We start from the raw sequence: 25,592 nt of genomic DNA, 5'->3' as shown, positions 1-25,592 counted from the left end.
CCGGCCGGCTATGACTGACTTTGACACGTGCGCAGACTTCACAAGCAGATACAAAATCCTTAATATCCTTATACATGGATGGCCACCAAAAAAGTCTAGCAATGGATTTCCTTGTGGGAGTAACCCCAGGACAGTGAACACTTGTAGAGAGCCGACGCTTCCCAGTCATAGATTAGCTAGTCGAGCTGTCAATCAAAGTACTGACAGCTTCAGCACGCCCCTGTACCGGATTGGACGGCCGAGCTGTCAGTAACTGCATACCAGACACCCTGAGGGGTGGAACCGTGACAGAAACTTTTGCAATTGTGGACCAATGAGATGTGTTTATGAGAGATAACTCTGAAGACTATGCAGGTCATGATGGCACATTTAGGCCCTGCAGGCTGCTCACAGTAGAGAAACAAACATTTATACTGGAATTGTCATGTTAAAAAGTTGCTCCTGGGACATTTCTACTTTCCCTTGTGAAGGACTCTTCAAGGATTTGCACACATGGTCTCCCGAACAAACTATCATTGCCTCCAAGACAAAATCAGGACTCCTCATTGAAGAGGATAGACTTCCTTTCCAGCCTCCATTGCCTTCTTGCTCTGCCCCATGATAACTTTTCAGAGCTGTGACATGAGATCAATGGACACCTGTAACTAGATGTCTGGCTCATAGCCCAAAGTCATGCAAATGCTTTCTGATTATTTGTGTAGACACTGTTTAATGCCTTAGTCTAGGTACAGTTGTGGCCAAAAGTATTGACTCCCCTGCAATTCTGTCAGATAATAGTTTCTTCCTGAAAATGATTGCAAACACAAATTCTTTGGTATTATTACCTTCATTTAATTTGTCTTAAATGAAAAACACAAAAGAGAATGATGCAAAAAGCAAAACATTGATCATTTCACACAAAACTCCAAAAATGATCCAGAGAAAAGTATTAGCACCCTCAGCCTAACACTTGGTTGCACAACCTTTAGCCAAAATAACTGTGACCAACCGCTTCCGGTAACCATCAATGAGTTTCTTACAATGCTCTGCTGGAATTTTAGACCATTCTTCTTTGGCAAACTGCTCCAGGTCCCTGATATTTGAAGGATGCCTTCTCCAAACTGCCATTTTTAGATCTCTCCACAGGTGTTCTATGGGATTCAGGTCTGGACTCATTGCTGGCCACCTTAGAAGTCTCCAGTGCTTTCTCTCAAACCATTTTCTAGTGCTTTTTGAAGTGTGTTTTGGGTCATTGTCCTGCTGGAAGACCCATGACCTCTGAGGGAGACCCAGCTTTCTCACACTGGGCCCTACATTATGCTGCAAAATTTGTTGGTAGTCTTCAGACTTCATAATGCCATGCACACGGTCAAGCAGTCCAGTGCCAGAGGCAGCAAAGCAACCCCAAAACATCAGGGAACCTCTGCCATGTTTGGCTGTAGGGACCGTGTTTTTTTCTTTGAATGCCTCTTTTTTTCTCCTGTAAACGCTATGTTGATGCCTTTGCCCAAAAAGCTCTACTTTTGTCTCATCTGACCAGAGAACATTCTTCCAAAACGTTTTAGGCTTTTTCAGGTAAGTTTTGGCAAACTCCAGCCTGGCTTTTTTATGTCTCGGGGTAAGAAGTGGGGTCTTCCTGGGTCTCCTACCATACAGTCCCTTTTCATTCAGATGCCGACGGATAGTACGGGTTGACACTGTTGTACCCTCGGACTGCAGGGCAGCTTGAACTTGTTTGGATGTTAGTCGAGGTTCTTTATCCAACATCCGCACAATCTTGCGTTGAAATCTCTTGTCAATTTTTGTTTTCTGTCCACATCTAGGGAGGTTAGCCACAGTGCCATGGGCTTTACACTTCTTGATGACACTGCGCACGGTAGACACAGGAACATTCAGGTCTTTGGAGATGGACTTGTAGCCTTGAGATTGCTCATGCTTCCTCACAATTTGGTTTCTCAAGTCCTCAGACAGTTCTTTGGTCTTCTTTCTTTTCTCCATGCTCAATGTGGTACACACAAGAACACAGGACAGAGGTTGAGTTAACTTTAATCCATGTCAACTGGCTGCAAGTGTGATTTAGTTATTGCCAACACCTGTTAGGTGCCACAGGAAAGTTACAGGTGCTGTTAATTACACAAATTAGAGAAGCATCACATGATTTTTCGAACAGTGCCAATACTTTTGTCCACCCTCTTTTTTATGTTTGGTGAGGAATTATATCCAATTTGGCTTTAGGACAATTCTCTTTGTGTTTTTTCATTTAAGACAAATTAAATGAAGATAATAATACCAAAGAATTTGTGTTTGCAATCATTTTCAGGAAGAAACTGAGTATTATCTGACAGAATCGCAGGGGTGTCAATACTTTTGGCCACAACTGTATATGTTGTCTAATTTCACTTGAAAAACAGGATGGATGTGACATTCTTCAAATCTGACCACAGCACGTGGAGAGCTCCATGGAAGCCTTCAAGAGGGAACATCACATCGGTCCCACCCATGGGATTATGGTGTGGTTTGACATAATGTACAGTAGCCGGACCCCTCAAGCCTTCACTTTAGGTAAATTAACAGTTACGTGTCACATTGATTTGGTGGTGGAACCAGTGGTGCGACCACTTTTCTCAAGTGTCTTAGGAGACATTTTTCCATGTGACAACCCCAGACTTGTTGCTGGTGAGCAGCCTGTGTGGCCTGAACCTGCTCCTGTGCCTGCAATGTATCCAGACTTGTCTCCCATCAAAGCATATCTGGGAGCTCATTGGTTATCAGTTGCAAAGGGAGCCCACAGCAGCAGATCTTGATGATTTGCCCAAGTCCATTCAGTGCAGCAGAACGTTCCTCAGACGACTATTAATAACCTCATTGATTGCATGTCAAGACTTGCCAGAGTGTGTATTTTTATGCATTGGGTTCATACTCATTGATGAATACATTGAGAATATTTTGAAAATGTAAAGTGTGTGTGAATTTCATAATTCACAATTTCTACTCATTAGAGCAAATTTGAATTTTCAAAAATGAAAAAAACAATTGTTAATGGTTATTTTTGGGTTAAAGAATTGAATCTAAAGTGAAAAAAGATATTGTTTTCATTTTTTACACTTTAGAGACTCAATAGTCGGTAACAAGCCTTCGGAAATACTATGAATGTAAAAATGCTAACAATTACAAATCTCATCTGTTATGAGATGAGGCTCAAGAAAGGTTTAAAAAATGTAAAATACTAAAATTGGAAAAATACATGTTGTTTTAAGGGGTTAACGAATTGCAAACTTCCATTTTGTTCAGTTATCGAAAGAAAACTACATATGTGCAAACATCAAAAACGTTCCTTGGCCGCGTCGTACTCTTTAACATGAAGGTATCTGTTCCATGTCTCGCTATAACTTTGCTGATGATTGGAAGAAATGTGATTTTTAACCTTTGTGGACCTCTTTGTATTATTCGGAGATGCGAGTGGCACCTAGAAATAATGTATTCTGTTACATAGCAAATAAAAGATCTATAGGAGGGCGCAGCGTTCTCTCCACATCTGAACCGGCCTCTGTTTTGTCACAGTAACACTTGTAATAAAATACGACACCAACAAATCTGTAAAGTGTAATATTTCTTCCTTACTCCATTCTCCCCGACACCGGCTCAGGTCTGCATGATACAATTTCATGTGAAGTTCTACACTTACCTGAGCTACAGATGGACTTGATTTCAGAAAAGTGAAAAATAAAGATCAGGACAAAGGTCTGATATCCAAACAGGGTTCACGGAACACATTGAAACACTTGAGCCAGGCAGGAATCTTTGATATTTCTTAGGCTAAAAACCCGAAAAGTTATCCATTCAGTTACCAAAAGACAGATTTTATTCATTTCAGATCATTTCCTGTAGAGAAACATTTTATTAAATCCAAAACTTTTTTTTTCATAGTTTATAAAACATCAAATATGTGCTGTAAAAGTGTCAGGGAACACACTGGCGTTGTCATAACTCTGCAGCCCTAAGTCTAGGTGTAAAGACAAAAGGTTCATTCACAGAGGTCGACAAAAGGAAAAATAGGCATGGTCCTGTGATGGTTTCCCTATTTTGGTCTCTATTTCGTATCAATGTTCACCATGGGCATAAAGGTTGATATAATAAAGACAAGAGATGGTTTAATTTTTAGCAATTTTAATTTGCCACTTTTACATATTTAAAAAAAAAAAAAAAATCACTTTGCAGCAAATCGATTTGCGTGAATTGCAAGTGCTGCAAAACCGATAATTTTCCGAGGTCTACTAGGTCTTTATTGACCTTTTTTTTTTTTTAGAGCTCTTTAATGGAAAAATGTGAGCGACTTCAAGATATATATCCTTTTTAATAACACACTGGAAGAACAGACTTTTAAGGCTTCTTAAATTGTGAAATTGGTCCAAAAATAATCATTTTTTTTTTTAGGGGCGCAGATGCATGCATTGCTTGCTTTATATACAGGCAGTGCACATGAAGGAAGCAATGGCTTTTCACAATGGGGTTCTGAAAAAAAATCTCCTTTTTGAGAGAATCAAATTTTTTTTTTCTTTTGCTATAGAAAGAAGCATTAGTGCTATCACAAGCCGTCTAAAAATTATACCTTTATTTTGGGAGCAGAAACTGGCATGCTGTTTTGAAAATGAAAAAGCAATAGCTTCCCAACTGGGAGTAAAAAAAATGATCCCGTTTTTAAATCTTCAACTGGTTTGCTATTCCCAAGATTTGAGTTGAGCGAAACAGGTCGGTCAGATTCAAAAGTCGCCGACTTTCGCCAAAGTCGGGTTTCATGAAACGAAACCCGACCACAGTGTGAAGTCAGCCATGTGGTCGGCGACCCAAGCGCCAAAGTCGGGTTTCGCCGAATGCTTGCACGTGACTTTTTTCAGCCAATGAGAGAAGCGGAGCGTAGCGTAGCTGGAGTGGGAGTGGGAGAGGGAGAGAGAGAGAGAGAAGGAGAGTTAGGGAGAGGGAAGAGAGAGAGAAGAGAGAGAGATTTCGCCTCCTCTAGGGTTATAATTCATGCCAGGTGTGTTTACAGTCCTCCACTCACTGCCGACTTTTCTCCCCATTGACTTGCATTGGGTTTCGTGTTTCACGACTTTTCCTGACTTTTCCCTATAGTCGGCCGATTTCGTTCGACTCGACTTTTGAGAAAGTCAGGTTTCATGAAACCCGACTCGACCCTAAAAAAGGCAAAGTCGCTCATCTCTACCTAAGATGACAAAACAATTGCATTGTGTTTTTATTATACAGTTTGATCAGAAAATTCTGAATATTGAACTAAAAACTTCTTGTTCAGTTTTCTACATTTTTGCATAGCTGCAATAGATCAATGTGTGATTTTTGCATGTGTGATCCATGGCTTTCTTTTACAGTTATATCCTTTGCAGTATGGTAATGATACACCTTGCTCCAATCCTACAAGCACTCAAGCATACAGCTTGCCATGCCATACTCACTAGCATGATGGAGGTTCTCATTGGTAAACTTTCTGCGCCCTGCTGTGATGGTTGATTGTCATGGCAGAATCATCGTTGTTTTCACTTTTGTTCCCTGCTTGAGCCTGGGATAACTCAATGTGCCCCTTTACATTAACCTACTTTTCCCTTAATTTCTGCTGCATGTAACATGTACCTTCAGGGTCCCAATAGCCAATGGGTGGAGATAAACATGTAAAATCTGCTGATTTTGCTGCATTCCCTGTTCCTTCTTGGTGATTACTTTCTCTAAGATATATATTAGTGGGTTGACTTAGTTGATGCCACAGTTCTTATTGACATTATGATGGCTTCTTCAAGGGGCATCAATAGTCTACACACATTTCTCAGTGGCTGCCAATGGCCATTCTCAAATTAACCTGTGCTGTAGTTTTGCTGCTGGATAATATAGTCCATCATTGCTTTACGATGGTCGCATAGATGCTTCAACATATGCAGCTATGAATTCCAGCAGGTTACGACATAAAAAATAAGTCACCACCTTCCTCCAGCAGTTCTAGAAAATTTCCATGATTAAATTCGAGACATGCGCCATGCAAAGATCCTGAGATACTTTGCCCAATTTTAATGCAGTCAGAATGTTCTCGGCACTATCGTTGATAACAATGCTCAGTGGCACTAGACAGTGAGATTTGCAGCTTGGTCCACAGCAGAAACTCATTCACTGTATGGCCATTGTCTCCCATGGTCACACATTATAAAACTGCTTGACAGCTGTATCTTGCATAAATGAAAGGAATGAGGGCAGAATCAAAGGTGTCTAGCAGTGCAGTCCAGGATTAGTTCATGTTTTGTTGAGGAAGATCTGGAGGAGGTATAGGAGGTAGACTGATTATTTTTCCAAGTGGTGAAAACAGACATAGTTCCCAATTATGGAGGCTTCACTATCTGTCCTGTTTACCATGGTCCATCACTGTTGGTCAAAAGCATTGACCCAGTGAGCAGTGAAGCTCATGTACTGTCCCTGGTAAAATAGCTGCTTCATGTATCTAATGATGAAGTAGGCAAAAACCAAGAAAAAAAACTAAATGAGCATATACCCTATAGTAAGTAAGTAAACAGTAACAGTACATGTAAATAACATAGTGGCTTAGTTAACACTATTTTAATCAAAAAAGAGTTTTAATACTAGAGACAGGATAAGACCATCTCGATTGGGTGCACCTTATCTCAATAGGATGGGTTTACACATCTTTGATCAAAATAATGTTAACTAAGTCCCCTACGTTTTTATGGGATATTTGCTCATTTTGTTTTTTTCTTGGGTTTTAGTCTGTGAAATGGCAACAGTGTGAAGGTTATCTTACACATTGCATGTATACCAACTTGTGCACTGGCTCAATTCTTTGGTTTTGGTGCAGTAGGTAGTATAGCCGCAACTACACCACTAACAACTTGACCAGGTGAGTTGGCAAGCAAGTAGGTGACTGGGAGCGTATGCCTGTTTCCTCAACACTCACTCAGAGATGGATATCTGGTGGTGCAACGAAGGAAGAAGATAATGAGTCTCTGCGTACAACAGGCACTAGGAGTGAATGATGGTTAAATGATGGTGATGACCAACCAAATACTACGTGAGGATGAGGCCCAGCTAGTAGAAGGACAAGCATCAGGAGAAAGGGTAGTAGGACAATCTGAGGATTGCTCTGATTGTTGGCTGGCTTGCCTTTTTCAAATGAGCAGATACCAAGTAGAGCTGCAGCTGTAGTTCCTGATCTTTGCTTGCAGACTGTCAAAGACTCATCAGATGACAAAGTCCAAAAGAATTCCCACATCTGAGAAGCTCGCATGTATGACTCACCACGATTATGACCAGAGCTCTTAGGCAATGCTGTGCCTCCTCCACCATCAGCACTTATGGCATCATTTGCTCCTGAGCTGACTGCAAAATGACTGCCTATGAGGATCATCACTTATGCCATTTAACACCTCCGATGACAATACGTCAATGGCCTCCACCTACTTGGTTCCCAGAAGTTGTATATCATCAAAACATCATCTTTGTCATAATAATCTCTTGCTTGGCTGGTAGTTGACTCTATGTGAAAAATGTCCTGAGATCCTTGACTTAAAGCCTGATTCCCACCTCTAGAGTTTCCATACAGTGGTCATGTTCCTACCACCATGTCTCGCCAATCCAGCAATGTACCTCGGTGTTACGACTGGATCCTCCATCTACATGGAATGGAAGATGCAGCAACAGATTGAAATCTTACAGAGCGCTCAGTGGTTAAATAGGTTAAGCGGAACAAGTATGCAAAATGTTAAATGCTTTTTGTATTTTTTTAATCTTTATTTTACTTGTTTTTTTTTAATTCTCCCTCTTCCTTTGCAAAAAAAATCTGCAGCCCAAAAAGAGCTACTGGGTCTACAGTTGCCAAACTGGACTAGTAAAAGAAGTATGCAAAAATTAAAATACGTACTTTTGCAAAAAATATATATTTTTGGCAGGGGGGGTAAAAAATAAAAACCCCTTATTAAAAAGGACATCACAAGAAATATAGGGTGGATACACGTACCAAAAGCCAGCATTTGCTATGGGTCACTGTATTCATGTGGAGCGTACAAGTATAATATTGGACTATTAAAACAAGACTATTAAAACAAGTGTGCAAAAATGTTTGGAATGTTAGAAATTTTTTTATGTCTTAAAAAAAAACCCTAATGAAAAGTAATGAAAAAAAGATGTTGCTTATTGCTTGTCCGGCTCACAAGAGAGAAATTGCACTTTCTCAGACAGTCCTTGGTTTCAGTATTTTACTTCAGTAGTAAAAATAACACTGAGGGGGAAGAGACCTAAACTGCCATCCTGATTTGTATTTCATTATCAATGAAAAAAATGTTGTAATTAAAGGTAGCTGGAAAGGGTACTGTAAGGGAGTATATCACAGATCAATCAATTCACAACAACACAGACTCTGCAGCTCCTGCACCTCACTATCCCTTTAATCTATGTATTATTACTCACAGACAGACTACCACTATCATTTTCTGTCTTCAGTGCTACACTAGTACATAATACTGGATTTGTGATTTACTTTTGACTGTGGACCGCATGGCACATGACAGTAGGCGTAGGCAAAGTACTCGTCTCTTATGCCCTGGCATGTTACATGAAGTTGAGGATCCTGGTTGAGTGTGTGGACTTCATCTGTGGCGGCGCTACGCTCTTGCAGGCCACGTGTTACCGATGACTTTGGTTTGCCAGGACCAGATGTTGAGGACTTCAATGAAGGAAACCACCAGTCAAAACCAAACTTTTTACTGAACAGTGACTTTGTGGGGATTAGATAGCGTTTACACAGCTTAATGAACATTTTCCTTCACAATATGGAGCATTTTTTACACACAGTCTAAGTTTCTTTCTCTTAACTTGCTTGGTTTCTCTCCACTAGTTCCTCTGCAGTCACTACAACCCAGCACAGTACTACAGTCCAGTAAATGAGACTTCTACTTTCAACCTGTAGTTACGCGTCATCTTCCCTTTTAAAGGAACTAGTTTGGCCAATAAATTACTTCTCAGCTTGCTGACACCTTGGAACTTCCACCTGGGACACTCTCTTCTCCTCAAGTTCTCTCTTTAGTCCTGGACTGTAATCTTTCTGAGTTATAAACTCGGGCCGGTACTGCTCGGCGGTATGTACCAAGACCCATCTACAGTGCATTGCTCTGTTCTTCGGTTACTTTATTATTATTTTTATTATTATTATTATGCATTTATATAGCGCCATTTATTCCATGGCGCTTTACATGTGAAAAGGGGAAATATAGCGAAGTATAGTAAACATGTCTAAGACAAGGGACACACAAGTACATAAGGAGAGGGCTCACAGTCTACAGGGATGGGTGAGGATACAGTAGGAGAGGGTAGAGCAGGTCATGCGGTGGTTCAGTAGACCGAGGATCAATGCAGGCTGTAGGCTTGTCCGAACAGGTGGGTCTTCAGGTTCTTCTTGAAGGTTTCTGTTGATGGTGAGAGTCTGATGTGTTACTTCTCTCTTTCCCTCAATCTCTTTACTCAAGATCACGCTATCCACTGCCTTGGTGTCCACTCACATCAGGAACACCCACATAACATGATTCTGCTCACTAGTTAGACCATAGGTCTGCTTTTACTGCACCCTGGGCTTGGTATATCTCCTGCAAGAAACTTTCTCTGTCCCATCACCTTATCCCCTCTCCCTCTGGGCTAATCCCAAACATTAACTCACACTCTCCCCACTGTCAGGCAAAATACAACCTATCACTAATAACACATGTCACAATACACATTACACATCAAGATACTTTATGTTAATACACATATCTTCTAGGGGGAACGTGGGTAGTATGTTTATCTCTTTACACCACCATTTCTGGTTGCTGTTTTCTGAACACCATATACATCTGATTATAGACTGCGTTATTCTCTATGGATAGTGCTGATCATGCTACATCATCTGAATCCTAATCTGAGATAGTCTCCCCTGACTGATTGCACTAGACTATGTGATCTGGTAGCGGCAAGGAATTACAGGGAGGTCCGTGTGTCTGCTCCTGACATCATGTGAGTCCGTTCTATGACTGATTCAATCTTTGGCAATGTGAGAGATGGTGCCAGTCATTTAATTAAGTGAATCAAATTACAAATTATTCAAATCAACTGGGACCTGTGAATTTTATGTAATTCATCACAAAGTAGTTTTACAACAATTCTTATCACTTGTGAAGTTGAAGTTGTGGTTCTCTCAAAACCTAGAAAATCTGAGGTTGAAGACTTATGTTTTAGACATATGTTATTGAGATTGAGAAAGAAAGCCTTAATTTGAATTCACTCTGGACTTCCAAGAAACCAAACAGAAACATGACATACTTGTGATCAATAGAAAATGTGGTATATAGTCTCTGGTCGTTAATAATTCATGCCTCTTTTGAAGTACATCTTTGGCGGTCCAGTGGCTTGATGATCCTTGGTTGATCCAGTGCTACAATTATCCTCGATAGTGTAGGGAAGGTGACCTGACTGACGGACGGACTTGTCAGAATAGAGAAAGGAAGGTTTGTACAGTTTAGACAGGTGTCAGTTATTACAGTGGGGAAACAGCTAGGAAAGTGTAGTGGACGTGCAGTACCTTGGGTTGACCATTAGAGGGCAGGGAGGAGCGTGAGCATAGGACTTGACATCAGCTTAGGGCTTAAGAAACCGTTGGTCATGGGGGGCGGAGTTAGAGGTTACCAGGAAAGATATAAATTTGACAGGAAGGTTCCAGAAAGTTCCAGTCCCCAGGGGGAGCTCAAGTGACAAGAAGACTGTGACAGTTGGAGCACTGTGAGGAAAACCCAACCAGGGGGACTGAGGAGAAAGAAAGTCAGGGGGGTGGTCCTGACACTAAGACCGCAATATAGACAAGGCACAGAGGTAAAGCATACCATATTGAGGAAGACGTCTGACCAGTAAAATTACTGTTGGTTTACGGGCCTAAGGCGGCCACAGTGACGGACCTGTCAGGAGCGTCAATAAGCGAAAAGGGACGGTACGTACATATACGTCCCTGGTGAAGAGTACGGTGTGTTAATGTGTATTGTAACCGGAGGGCCTTGAAGAGAATTGCGGTGTGCTGAGAGGCCATCAGGTGGATGGCGAGGGAATAAAACTTGGACCTGTTGCACCCGAAACCTGCCTCCAAATTGTCTCTGTTACGTCTCTGCGCGGTAAAAGAGGGACCACCCCCCAGTCCGGCCTACCAAGCCTACACTATCTCAATGAACTGTTGTGGTTTAGTAACCTGCTGATCCCTGTTACTAAGAGGCCTGGTAAAAACAGGGTACAACCAACCAGCTGTCACGCACGATGAGGGAAAACCAAGTGTAACATAAAGGGAAATAGGTAAGGGGGCCCAGACACTAAGGAAGGGATTTGGAGACCCCTAGGCTAGATCTAATCTCTCCCTAGAACTCCTACCGAGTCCCTATATTGGTTCCTCACTAATTGCTGAGCCGGAACCTGAGGCCCTGAATCTCCCTGGGGCCTAGTCCTGAATGGGGAACGGCAGGGAGATACGCGCTAGGCAATCTCCCCTAAACTAAAGACGGTAAGGTGAGACAAACAGGGGAACACTTAGCTGAATCGCCAGATACGGATACCAGAAGAGGAATTCCAGACACCAAACAGGAGCACTCTGAGAAGGTCCAACACTCTAGCAAGCAGAAGTGGAAATTAAGCTATTACCCGCACTGGGTCACAGCTGAGCCACTAACTAAATAGATCCAAACTTCTCAGGGCAGGAGGAGGTCGACACTGGGTCCTAGAGGCAGATGGTTCAGTGAGCAGTCTTTATGGACAGGCGCTCAGACCTTCTGAGGCCTGATGCAGGATGATAGCCTGTCACCTCCGAAGCGCTCGTGACACCAGCGCTGGGATCCGTCTGACTCGCATTAAGGATGTAGGAGCATCAAAAAATGGAAGCACATGCTCTTTTACGAGAAAATATGGCTTCTCATAGTTCAGCACCAGTGTATACCAAAAGTAAGGTTCAGCCAACCCCAGTGACCCATGGACAGAACTCATGAAGAAGGATGCTTGCACGTCTGCCCTTAGGCCCTCTATGCAAATCATAAATGTCATAGTGAGCAATGCTCGTATGATAAAGTGCTATTTGCTGCATAAAGAATGTGAAAAGTGCATTTGTTATATTACCGAAAGCAATTAAGGCAGTAGAGTCAGGAGGAAAGGGATAACGGATTGATCCTTGATGCAAAAATAGAAAACTCAACAAGCCATAAAGTCTTAAAAATGAGCCTGGACAAGCTAATCCCTCAATGGGTTGCACTTGGCAGCCACGATCCCCACTGAGGATGACTTTGGCAGCCTACACTGTTGCTTGAGAAGGTCAGGAATCTGATCACACGGAAGCTTCCAATGTGTGGAGAGAACTCCGCGGAGACCTTGTCCAAACATTTTGTATATAACTGCATCAATAAGTTTTTCATCCTCCCACTCAAAAGGTCACTAGTTTGATTGTTACTGTCCTAATGGCTGATATATGATTGCACACTCAACCGGTTGTGTTATTCTTGGCATGGGAAAGAACATATTTTCCAACAATATGTCAAATACTTAGCAGAAAGCTCCTCTGAAATTGGTTTTGGTTCTTTTTCAAGAAACAAAACAATTTCAGATTTTGAAAATGTTGTAACAAATCAACTGGGACTGACTATTTTTTACTGCCACCCACTGCCTGAGTTATCCTTGGTGGATAGGATAAGTAATTCAGAAGGTCATGAACCTTTGGGGACTATAGAGTTAGTTGCATACACATGGTAATTCTGGATATTTTACATGTACAGATGTGCACAGCTGGAATTGTCACTGCGATGGTAGTTATGTGATTATGACAACTCACCCAGTTCAGATACTGCAGTCCAGATAAGACATAGCAAATCTTAGTTTTTCCTAACAGGCCAAATGTCCTATGGTATATGGAAGCCCTTGTTCTAATGCAGAAAATATACAAAATTCATACAGATGCAAATAAGTTATGCAAATTCCCAGGGAATCATTGCACGGCCTATAAGTCTCCTTTCGCCATCTTGGCACTGTCTAGAAGGAGACACGTTCCCTCTTACACCCTATGTTATTTAAGAGACCCATCTGTGACTCAAGGTTTCCTGCAGTCTAGCCTTTCCCAGTTTTGAGGGATTAAGCTGTCAATGCAAAGTCAAGTCATAACATCATCATCATCAAGTATGAGCAGTAAGGAGGTGGTATCAAGTAGCACTCGATGGCTTTCTCTATTATGGTGACATGAGCTACGTATGATGAGAAGCAATAAGTCTATCATAACCCTAAAGAAAGAGTCAAGAACTAGTCTACTCCCATCAGAACTCTGTAAGCTGTCCATGAAGTTATTTCTGCATTTCTGATGGTTACTTCAAAGGAGTCGTCTAGTAAAGCACTTGTATGAGCGGTGAGAGTGTGGTCCTTGTGACTATTGCCAATCCTATTCTCTGTTCTTAATAGAGTCATTCTTCAATGAAATAACGGGAATTATCCTACAGTAGGTATCCATGCAATAGCATTCCCATAATTCCCAAACATTACAGTTAAGAGAGACTACAGATCGAGTTAGGATGGAGACTAGGGATGAGCGAGCACTAAAGTGCTTGGATGCTCGATACTTGAACTGAGCAATACCTAATATTCAAATGCTCATTTCGAGTAACGAGTATAATGGTAGTAAATTGGAAATCCAAGCACATTTCCAAGGAAGTCTGGGGGGCAGTGAATGCTTAAATGGATGGAAAAAGTTTTGAATGGAAGGAGAACAGAATGGGGAAGACCCCTGGAAGCATCTCTGACTCCCAGATCGTGTCTGATAACAATGGGTAACACTTTTACTCCACTTTAAGGACTGATAATTAGTGTTGAGCATTCCGATACCGCAAGTATCGGGTATCGGCCGATACTTGCTGTATCGGAATTCCGATACCGACTTCCGATATTTTTTCAATATCGGAATTCGGCATCGGAATCGGAAGTTCAAAGTTGATTGACAGCCTGACGTCATCATGATGCGCGGTGTGTGCGCGTCATGATGCGCCGTCATTTCGGGCCTTCCGGGGGTCTCTGCCGGCCTGCCGGGGGCTGTGTGGACTGCCCGGGGTCTGTACCGGCCTGCCGGGGGGCTGTGCCGGCCTGCTGGTGGTCTGTGCACCCTGTGGGGGTCTGTACCGGCCTGCCGGGGGGCTGTGCCGGCCTGCCGGTGGTCTGTGCACCCTGTGGGGGTCTGTACCGGCCTGCCGGGGGGCTGTGCCGGCCTGCCGGGGGGCTGTGCTGATGTCCGGGGGTCTGTGCAAGCATCGTTCGATGGGACTACAAGTCCCATCTGGCGATGCCTGCTACCATGACAGTGATTGACACATTAGCCAATGATGGGACAGTAGTAGTCCCATCATCCGGCTAATGTGTTAAATGTTAAAAAAAAAAAATAAAATAAAATACTACATACATACTACATGCATGCTACATACATACTACATGCTACATACATACTACATATATACTACATGCATGCTACATACATACTACATGCTACATACATACTACATATATACTACATGCATGCTACATACATACTACATGCTACATACATACTACATGCTACATACATACTACATGCTACATACATACTACATATATACTACATACATACTACATACATGCTACATACATGCTACATACTGCATGCTACATACATACTACATACATACTACATACATACTACATGCATGCTACATGCATGCTACATACATACTACATACATGCTACATACATACTACATACATACTACATACATACTACATGCATGCTACATGCATGCTACATACATACTACATACATGCTACATACATACTACATGCTACATACATACTACATATATACTACATACATGCTACATGCTACATACATACTACATATATACTACATGCATGCTACATACATACTGCATGCTACATGCATACTACATACATACTACATGCTACATACATACCACATATATACTACATACATGCTACATGCTACATACATACTACATACATACTACATACATGCTACATGCTACATACATACTACATATATACTACATGCATGCTACATACATACTACATGCATGCTACATACATACTGCATGCTACATACATACATACTACATACATACTACATGCTACATACATACCACATATATACTACATACATACAATACATTCATACAATACATACATAGACATACAGTACATATAACATAGAGTAACATACTTACCAATACTTGTCACATTGTCCCCCGAAGCCATTGTCTTTTCCGGAATAAATATTAACATAACAAACCACAAAAATACTCACCCACGATCCGAAGCAGTCCACGAGTGTGTCCCACGACGATCTTGGGTAGAGAACTGCAGCATCAGATGATGCTGCCGTTCTCTACGGGCTGCAGGAATCCAATGACGGAAGGTAGGTATCCTTCCGCACTGTATTCCCACACAGCAATGGCATAAAGTGAGACTAGGGACTTTTTTTTTTTTTAAGTGGCGGAGGAATACAGTGCGGAAGGATACCTACCTTCCGTCATTGGATTCCTACAGCCCGTAGAGAACGGTAGCATCAGCTGATGCTGCAGTTCTCTACCCAAGATCGTCGTGGGACACACTCGTGGACTGCTTCGGATCGTGGGTGAGTATTTTTGTGGTTTGTTATGTTAATATTTATTCCGGAAAAGACAATGGCTTCGGGGAACAATGTGACAAGTATTGGTAAGTATGTTACTCTATGTTGTATGTACTGTATGTCTATGTATGTATTGTATGAATGTATTGTATGTATGTAGTATATATGTGGTATGTATGTAGCATGTAGTATGTATGTAGTATGTATGTAGCATGCATGTAGCATGCAGTATGTATGTAGCATGCATGTAGTATATATGTAGTATGTATGTGGTATGTATGTAGCATGTAGTATGTATGTAGCATGCATGTAGTATGTATGTAGTATGTATGTAGCATGCATGTAGTATATATGTAGTATGTATGTAGCATGTAGTATGTAGCATGCATGTAGTATATATGTAGTATGTATGTAGCATGTAGTATGTATGTAGCATGCATGTAGTATATATGTAGTATGTATGTAGTATGTATGTAGCATGCATGTAGTATATATGTAGTATGTATGTAGCATGTAGTATGTATGTAGCATGCATGTAGTATATATGTAGTATGTATGTAGCATGTAGTATGTATGTAGCATGCATGTAGTATATATGTAGTATGTATGTAGCATGTAGTATGTATGTAGCATGCATGTAGTATATATGTAGTATGTAGCATGTAGTATGTATGTAGCATGCATGTAGTATGTATGTGGTATGTATGTAGCATGTAGTATGTATGTAGCATGCATGTAGTATGTATGTAGTATGTATGTAGTATGTATGTGGTATGTATGTAGCATGCATGTAGTATGTATGTAGTATATATGTGGTATGTATGTAGCATGTAGTATGTATGTAGCATGCAGTATGTATGTAGCATGCATGTAGTATGTATGTAGTATGTAGCATGTAGTATGTATGTAGCATGCATGTAGTATATATGTGTTATGTATGTAGCATGTAGCATGCATGTAGCATGCATGTAGTATGTATGTAGTATGTATGTAGTATGTATGTGGTATGTATGTAGCATGCATGTAGTATGTATGTAGTATATATGTGGTATGTATGTAGCATGTAGTATGTATGTAGCATGCAGTATGTATGTAGCATGCATGTAGTATGTATGTAGTATATATGTAGTATGTATGTTGCATGTAGTATTTATGTAGTATGAATGTAGCATGTATGTAGTATGTAGTATGAATGTAGCATGTATGTAGTATGCATGTTGTATGTATGTAGCATGTATGTAGCATGTAATTTTTTTTTTTTCTTTACATTCAACACATTAGACGGATGATGGGACTACTACTGTCCCATCATTGGCTAATGTGTCAATCACTGTCATGGTAGCAGGCATCGCCCGATGGGACTTGTAGTCCCATCGGACGATGCCTGCACAGACCCCCGAAGCCTGCACAGACCACCGGCAGGCCGGCACAGCCCCCCGGCAGGCCGGCACAGCCCCCCGGAGCCTGCACAGCCCCCCGGCAGGCCGGCACAGCCCACCGGAGCCTGCACAGACCACCGGCAGGCCGGCACAGCCCCCCGGTAGGCCGTCACAGACCACCGGAGCCTGCACAGACCCCCTGGCAGGCCGGCACAGCCCCCCGAAAGGCCCGTACAGACCCCAGAGAGGCTGTACAAGGCAAAAACAGGGTTTTTCTTATTCCGATACCGGAAGTCCCATAGACTTGAATGGGACTTCCGGTATCGGAATCGGCGATACCGATACTTTTTTTAAAGATCGGCCGATCCATTCCGATCCGATACTTTGAAGTATCGGACGGTATCGCTCAACTCTACTGATAATAAAACATTCACAATTGAAGAGAAATTGGAGTTTACAGGAAAAAAATGTTAAGAAACATTCTTTCCTGTATAATGACTTGTATATAAGGCAAAATTTAACCCCTTAGTGATGGAGCTAATTTTGACCTTAATGACCAAGCCAAATTTTTAAAAATCTGATAAGTGTCATTTTATGTGGTAATAACACTGGAACTCTTCAATGGATCCCACTGATTCTGAGTTTTAACATGACATAATGTACTTCCTGTTATTGGTAAATTTTGGTCAATATGATTTTTTTATATTTATGAAAGTAACAAAAATGTGACAAAAAATTAGAAAATTTCACTATTTTCAAACTTTCATTTTATTGCCCTTAAATCAGATAGTTATACCACACAAAATAATTAAAAAATAATATTTCCCACATGTCTACATTGCATCAATTTCTCCTGAATAAGCCGATACCCCATATGTGGGGGAAAACTACTATTTCGGCACACAGCAGGGCTTGGAAGGGAAGGAGCACCTTTTGAGTTTTTGAACACAAAAATGGCTGCAATCGAGAGCAGACACCATGTGCCCCTGATGTGCCTGAACAATAGAAACCCCCCACAAATGACACCATTTTGGAAATTACACATCTCAAGGATTTTATTCAAGGGTATAGTGAGGATTTTTAACACAAAGGTACTACACAGAATTTGATAACATTAGGTTGTCATATTGAATATGTCATCATTAGTGTTGAGTGCAAATGCTTGCTACTCGAGTGTGCATTCGGAATGTTCCGGTATGCTCCGAGTATCGTGAGTGCTTTGATGCAAACTTGAGTAGCGAGCACGTGCCCTCAACATTAGTGGTCATATCGTCATCAATTTTTTAACTTTTGAAAAAACCCTAACCCAAATGTTAATGCTAACCATAGGCCAACCCTAATCCCAACCTTAACACTAGTCTTAACCCATACCTAACCCCTAACCTAACCTCAACCCTAACGCGAACCAAAACCCTAACCCTAATTGGAAAGAATGAAAAAAAAAAATGTAATCTGACTAAGGGGTTGACACAGGGGGATGACTTAGTAATTATTTGTTTTTGATCACTCATAAGTGATAATGTCTATAACAGTGATCAAAATGAACCAGTAAGAAAAATCCCCGCTGTTGCCTGGTGCCGGCCATCAGATCTCGGCAGCCGCACTGTGCGATTTTTTCTCAGGAAGTGTTGGCGGAGGGCCAGGGATGGAGCTGGAGGCATGGGGGATGGCGGAGTTGTTGAGGTGTGGGGGTTTGGGGGCCTCATTTCTCATGTCAGAAGAGACAGAAATGTTTCCAATAATGGGTACACTTTTTTTTACGTCATCACCGTTATTCATTGAGCGTCATCGGGGCCTAGAAAATACGGCCCTGATAATGTTCTCCAGGGTCTCAGCTTCCCCCGGCAGCTGAAACCCCAGATAGTTTCTTGTGCTGGGGGGTGCTATACCCTTATTCCCATATCACCATTTTAAAATGGCAATGAGGGAATAAGGCCCCATAATGTGTATCATTGGTCTTTAAGGGGTTAAAATGATTTAAAAATAATAATCATTTAAGCAAGCCAAAATTGAAATTTGTATAAAAAAAATTGGAAATGTCAGTGTAATTTATGAAGGAAGCAATAACTGCCAAAAATGTGATGGAAGGACTCAGATACAGAGGGACCCTGTATTAGAAACAAAGAAGGGCCTCATGTACATTCTGTTAAACTTGTCATGTAGTGGTACTCCTAGTCTCATAAAGTGCAAAACCTGACAAAAATAACAAGCAGTGTCATCCATACACCCTTCAAGGCACCAACTTCAGTGACTCATTCAAATATTGTGAATAAAGTATAGTTGTACTCTTCCACTCATAAAAGCTCTGCACATAGTGGAAATCCTGGCAAAAATTATAAGCAGGGTCATCCATACACCCTTGAAGGAACCAACTAGGGGGCACATTCAAATTTTCTAAACAAAGTGTAGTTGTTTTACTCTTCCACTCATAACTTTTCTGCACATAATGCAAAGCCTGTCAAAAATTACAAGCGTGGCCATCCATACACCCTTGAAGTCACCATCTGGAGTGCCTGATTTAAAGTGTAATTGTAGTACCTCTACACTCATAAAAGCTATGCACACAGTGCAAAGCCAGGAAAAAATTCTAAGAAGGGTCATATATACAGTCTTATAGGCACCAACTGGTGCGCTTCATAAAAAATAAGAAAATGTAGTAGTGGTACTTCTGCACTCAGAAAGGCTGAGCACACAGGGCAAAGGCAGAAAAAAATTCTAAGGAGCTTCACCAGTGGAATTAGGAACAGGCCAAGCAGTTTTTCAAAAATTTCAAACCACTGTAATTTTACACAAAGCTCATTAAACTGTATGGATGACAATAGTCTATTTTTGGAATAAAAAAGTTATGAACTGCAGCAGGCCAAGCGGCTTTAACAAATTTTAAACCACCGTAGTTTTACACAAAGCACGTTAAACTGCATGGATGACAAAAGCCTTAAGCCCTGCCTAGAGTTTGTATGGAGCCTCTCTCTTTGCTCCAGTTGTTGTCCCTAGGCTAAATGCAGAATGTATCACATAGAAACAGAAAAATACCAAAATTAGTCATTATAAGGACATTTAGTATTAGTAGCACCAGTGGAGTACTCTGATTAATGAAACTGTGCACGCACAGGCCTGAACAAGCATTCTCTCCTTCCAATCACAACTGTGTAAGCGCCAGTCCTTTTATTAGCTCTGATGAGTTAATGCTGCCAGCCAATCACAGTAATTCCACTACCAAGATGGTTTCGTCATTACAGTGACTTGCAGGCAATCCCCGCATGTTTATTGGCTGTGTAACAGGCACCAAACATGCAAGGTGGGGTTTTGAGCATTCAATCCGTGTACAAACCATTGCTCGAGAAGTGCCGAGCACATCTGAGCACCCAGATACCTGAGTATCTCCAAGCACTTTCGCTCCTCGCTAATGGAGATTTTTTTTTTAAATTATTTGTGGGTGTCCAGAACATTGTAATTTTGGGACTTGTCTGAAGGTTAGATTATGACTAGGCATGGGTGAACCCGAACAATAGAGTTCAGGATCCGTCTCGAACAACTAGTGTCCATGCACAAATCTCGAACTCGTACTTCTCCAGAAAGTCCATGTTACTGGTTGGGTTCAGCAGCCCGAGCAAAGATTGTTGAAAGACTACTGTGTGGGCACTTCCTGCTCAATCACAGCCATGTCACGTATTGGCATAGCTGTGATTGGCCAGCGCACACTGTGTAAAAAAAAAAAGTTGTGCGGCCCCCTGTATTTATTATAACCAAAGCAGGCAAAACTGACAGCTGCGGATTGCAGCCCCCTGCTGTGAGCTTTATCTTGGCTGGTAATCAAAATAGTGTAGTCCTCACTCCATTTTTTTCTGGAGATGCCTCTCCATTAATAACCCATGGGCTTGTTGACAGTGGCCATAAAACAGTTGACATCAACCCCACAAGTATTAACCCACTTGCCAACACAAATAATTTAAAAAAAAATGGCATGAGGACCCCTATATTTTTGATAACCAGGTAAGATAACACTGACAGCTGAGGCAGTCTGCAGCTGTCAGCTTTACCTGCACTGGTTATCAAGAATAGAGGGAATCCCATGCCATTTTTATATTTTATTTATTTATTCCACAGGCGTCGGCTGGCGAATACTCTCATCATCATATGCCTGCTCTCATTGATCAGTGAAACCAGGTGTACAATGATAAGAGTACTCTCATCAGCCAATGCATGTGACCAGCAGTAAACTTTTACCGCCAGTCACAGCTGCTGGCTCATACGCTGTCATCTGTGTGACAGCATGGGAACCTCAGCACTCTGACTGGCGGTAACAAAACTTATTGCCGATAAGAGTTGGTGTTTCTTGCATTGTCAAACAGATGACAGCATGGTTAATGCTAGATGTTCAAACCTCCCATTCATTTGAATGGGGTCTGGGTTTGGGTTCAAATTTGAGTACTGTTCTGGTACCCAAACCAAACTTTTTTAAAATGTTCAGCCGATGGACCTGAACATCCATTGGTCCGCCCATCACTAGCCATGACTTGACATGAATGCCAAGGATCCTAGACAGTATTACGACATGCTTGACTGAAGGATTGTAACGGCACTTTACTAATAAAACTCTTTAAGCTATAATGCAATATGGGAACTTAAACCAAAGCCAATGATTTAATCACCCGTCTATTCTGGTGTGGTCTACAGTGTTTATAGTCAGTGGTATATGTCAGTTTTCAATTATATTAAGATAGAAGATGTGTTTATATATTCAGTACATCACTACAAGGATTTATTTTTGTGCAGTAATTGTGGTTATTGGTTACGCATGATGGTTTTGTAACATAGCTCCTGTTTCTTATGAAGATATAAACATGCTTCAAAATTTAAGGGAATGAAATTACCTTCTTAACAATCCGACCCCCTTGTCCTTCCAGCTCGTCTGTGGTCCCAGTTAATATGCAGGTATTCTCAATGCCACATTGTATTTTGTTCTATGGTTGCATGAAATTTTTTCTCCAGATGACGTCAAACCCCAGACTCGTCGTATTCTCCTCGGCTAGACTATTTCAGGTTACTGTCATTTCCTCTTGGTAATTTCTAAATGTAATGGAGAAGAATTTTCCACAAATTGGAATGAAATACCAGTAGAGAGTTTAAGGACCATGGCGTGCTGCGTCTGCGTCTCCAGCCAGGGGAAAATAAATGTGATAATTTATTTTTATCTCCCCCAGGCAATCCATGGATCAGCCAAACCAAGATGGTTCATCTCATAGTACCACAGGGCTCTGTCCTGGGCCCTGTATTGTTCAACATCTTTATCAACGATTTAGATGAAGGAATTGAGGGTAAAATGATTAAATTTGCTGATGACACAAAGCTAGGAGGGATAGCTAATACTAGAGAAGAGAGAGAGAGGATTCAAAAAGATATAAATAAACTGGAGAAGTGGGCAGCAACTAACAGAATGGTTTTTAACAGGGAAAAATGCAAAGTACTACATCTGGGCAATAAAAATGAAAAAAGCATATACAGAATGGGAGGAATAGGGCTAAGTGACAGCACATGTGAAAAAGACTTGGGTATACTAATAGATCACAGATGTCATGTCGGACGCTGTTCACACCACAGCGTCCGGCAGGCAGAGGTAGTTCCACCTCCAGCCACTATAGCCTCAGTGGCACCGGCCTGATCTTCAGGCTCTCGGGGGTTAATCCTGCTGGAGACCAGGTTGGATGGTTAGTCACGCCCACGGTCTTTAAATAGTCATGCTGGCCTATGGGCGTCGCCGATTATAGCTTGTGTTTCATACCAAGTGGTTCCGGTCTGGAGTGGAGGTGTTGCAGAGAGAGAGATTCGTATCTGGTGTCGTATGATCTGTTGTTATCCTTTCTCCTTCCCATATTTGTGTTTAGTTGTGCCCTGTTCACATTACTGTATATTCCCGTGTGCGTGCGGCGCAGTGCAGTTAAAGTTCTCCCTGTCTGTCATTATTTGTGTGGGGGCTTTGGTGGTGTGTCTCCTCACTGGGTGGAGGGTTAAGTGCAGGGCTGAGCAGGAGACAAGGAAAGGTTGGAGGCTCAGGCATTTGCACCATCAGCAAAAACCCTGGGTTGAGGGTCAGACAGAGTTTCCCCTAGTTATAGGGACATCACAGGGCCCCCGGGTATTACAGCCTTAGTGGGACTAAGCCCCACGTGACATTATAATCGGCCCACATTTTTTCAGGAGTCCATGGATCCATTAGATTCCATAATCCGCCAGTTGGCGGCGCTGTCCTTACAGGTCTCCGAGTTGAAAGGGGCAGTTCAGCAGCAGGGCCTGGTAGTAGCGAAGGTGCAAACGGCATCTGCAGGTATCGGTGCAGAGCCGAAGTTTCCGCTGCCAGAACGATTTTCAGGGGATCGCAGCAAATTTGTTGTATTTCGGGAGGCCTGCAAGTTATACTTCCGCATGCGGCCAATCTCCTCAGGTAATGAGGCCCAGCGGGTAGGGCTGGTGTTGTCATTACTGAGTGGTGACCCCCAAGCATGGGCATTTTCCTTACCAGCTGACTCTGCTACATTTCTTTCTGTTGATAATGTTTTTTCTGCCCTCGTACTCATTTACGATGATCCTGACCGACTGGCTCTAGCGGAATCTAAAATCCGCGCCCTCCGCCAGGGGGAGCGCTTGGCAGAGGACTATTGTTCGGAATTTCGCCGCTGGGCCGTAGACACACAGTGGAATGACCCAGCGCTGCGGAGCCAGTTTATGCATGGGGTGTCAGGGAGGGTTAAACAAGCCCTCCTGATGTATGAGTCTCCGGCATCGTTGGAGTCTGCCATGAGTTTGGTGATACATATTGATCGCCGTTTTCGTCAGGGGGCACAGGAGACGCTACCTCTGGGGGAAAGCAGAGGTGCAAGTGTGGTTGAAGTAGATGAGTCCCTGAATTTATGCAGATTGCTGGCGTGGCACAGGTTAAGCGGCGCGCTCCGGGATTCCGGAAGCCCAGAGCATGTTTTTACTGTGGTAAAAGAGGTCATTATATTAACGTTTGCCCGGTACTACCTAAGAGGGTCACATCGGCGGAAAACTGTTAAGCTCAGAGGGTATGGAGGAGACCCAACTGAGCGTATGCATAGCCTCCATGATGGTATCTCAATGTATGCTCCCTGCCAAGGTTATTATCGCGGGCAGAGAGCTACCAATATCAGTGTTTGTGGATAGCGGTTCCGCCACCAATCTCATAGATGAGGAGTTTGCACACACCGCCGGGTTTAAGATTGAAAAACTTCCTCACCCCATACAGGTGGTGACCATTAATGCTGTTCCCCTCCCTCAAGGGGAGATTACGGAGTTTGTGGCAGAGGTGAAACTCCACATTGGGGTCCTACATTCTGAGTCGGTTACATGTAGGGTCCTCCGTAATCTCCCAGCACAAATGGTCCTGGGTTTTCCATGGTTGTCCAGACACAACCCGGTAATTGATTGGAAAACTCAGGACATAGTACAATGGAGTGGTTTTTGCCAAGACAATTGCTTGGCCACATGTGTGTCCGCCGTGACGCCCAGCCTGCCGGAGGCTTTGCAGGATTTCGCAGATGTTTTCTCTGAGAAGGGTTGCTCAGAACTGCCTCCACATAGAGCCTATGACTGTGCGATCAGGTTAAAACCCGGGGCCAAATTACCTAAGGCCAGGATGTTTAATATTTCTGGTCCTGAGAGACAAGCTCTGAAAGACTACATCGCGGAGAGTCTGAGCAAAGGACACATCCGGCCTTCGTCCTCGCCTGTAGCCGCGGGGTTTTTCTTCATTAAGAAGAAAGATGGGGGGTTACGCCCGTGTCTGGATTTCCGAGAGTTAAACCAGATTACTATCCGTGATCCTTACCCTATGCCGTTAATCCCGGATTTGTTCAACCAGGTAGCGGGGGCAAAATGGTTTTCCAAGCTGGACCTAAGGGGGGCGTATAACCTCATAAGGGTCTGTCAGGGGGATGAGTGGAAGACGGCGTTTAACACTCCTGAGGGTCATTTTGAGAGTCTGGTTATGCCGTTTGGGTTGACCACCGCGCCTGCCATTTTCCAACATTTTATTAATGATGTATTTGCTCATGTCCTGGGGAGATTTGTGATTGTATACCTGGATGATATCCTCATTTATTCTAGCGATCGGGACACTCATTTGGAGCATGTCAGGCAGGTGTTACAGTTGCTCCGGGAGAACCAGCTCTATGCTAAGCTGGAAAAATGTTTATTTTTTGTCCAGGAGTTGCCCTTTTTGGGATATATTGTGTCCGCAGCCGGGTTTAAAATGGACACCGCTAAGGTGCAAGCGGTGCTGCAATGGGAGGGGCCGGAGAGTCTGAAAGCACTCCAGCGGTTCCTTGGGTTTGCGAATTATTATAGGAAATTTATAAAACACTTTTCGACTATCGCCAAACCGCTCACAGACATGACAAAAAAGGGTGCCGATCTGGCGAACTGGCCTGAGGTGGCTATACGTGCCTTTGAGCGTCTGAAGAATAGTTTTGATTCAGCCCCCATTCTGGTGCAACCAGACATGTC

This window comes from Dendrobates tinctorius, unplaced genomic scaffold (genome assembly GCF_039654945.1).
Source record: "Dendrobates tinctorius isolate UK_male_01 unplaced genomic scaffold, ASM3965494v1 ptg000216l, whole genome shotgun sequence".
NCBI lineage: Eukaryota > Metazoa > Chordata > Amphibia > Anura > Dendrobatidae > Dendrobates > Dendrobates tinctorius.
Note: the sequence above shows the minus strand (reverse complement) of the source record.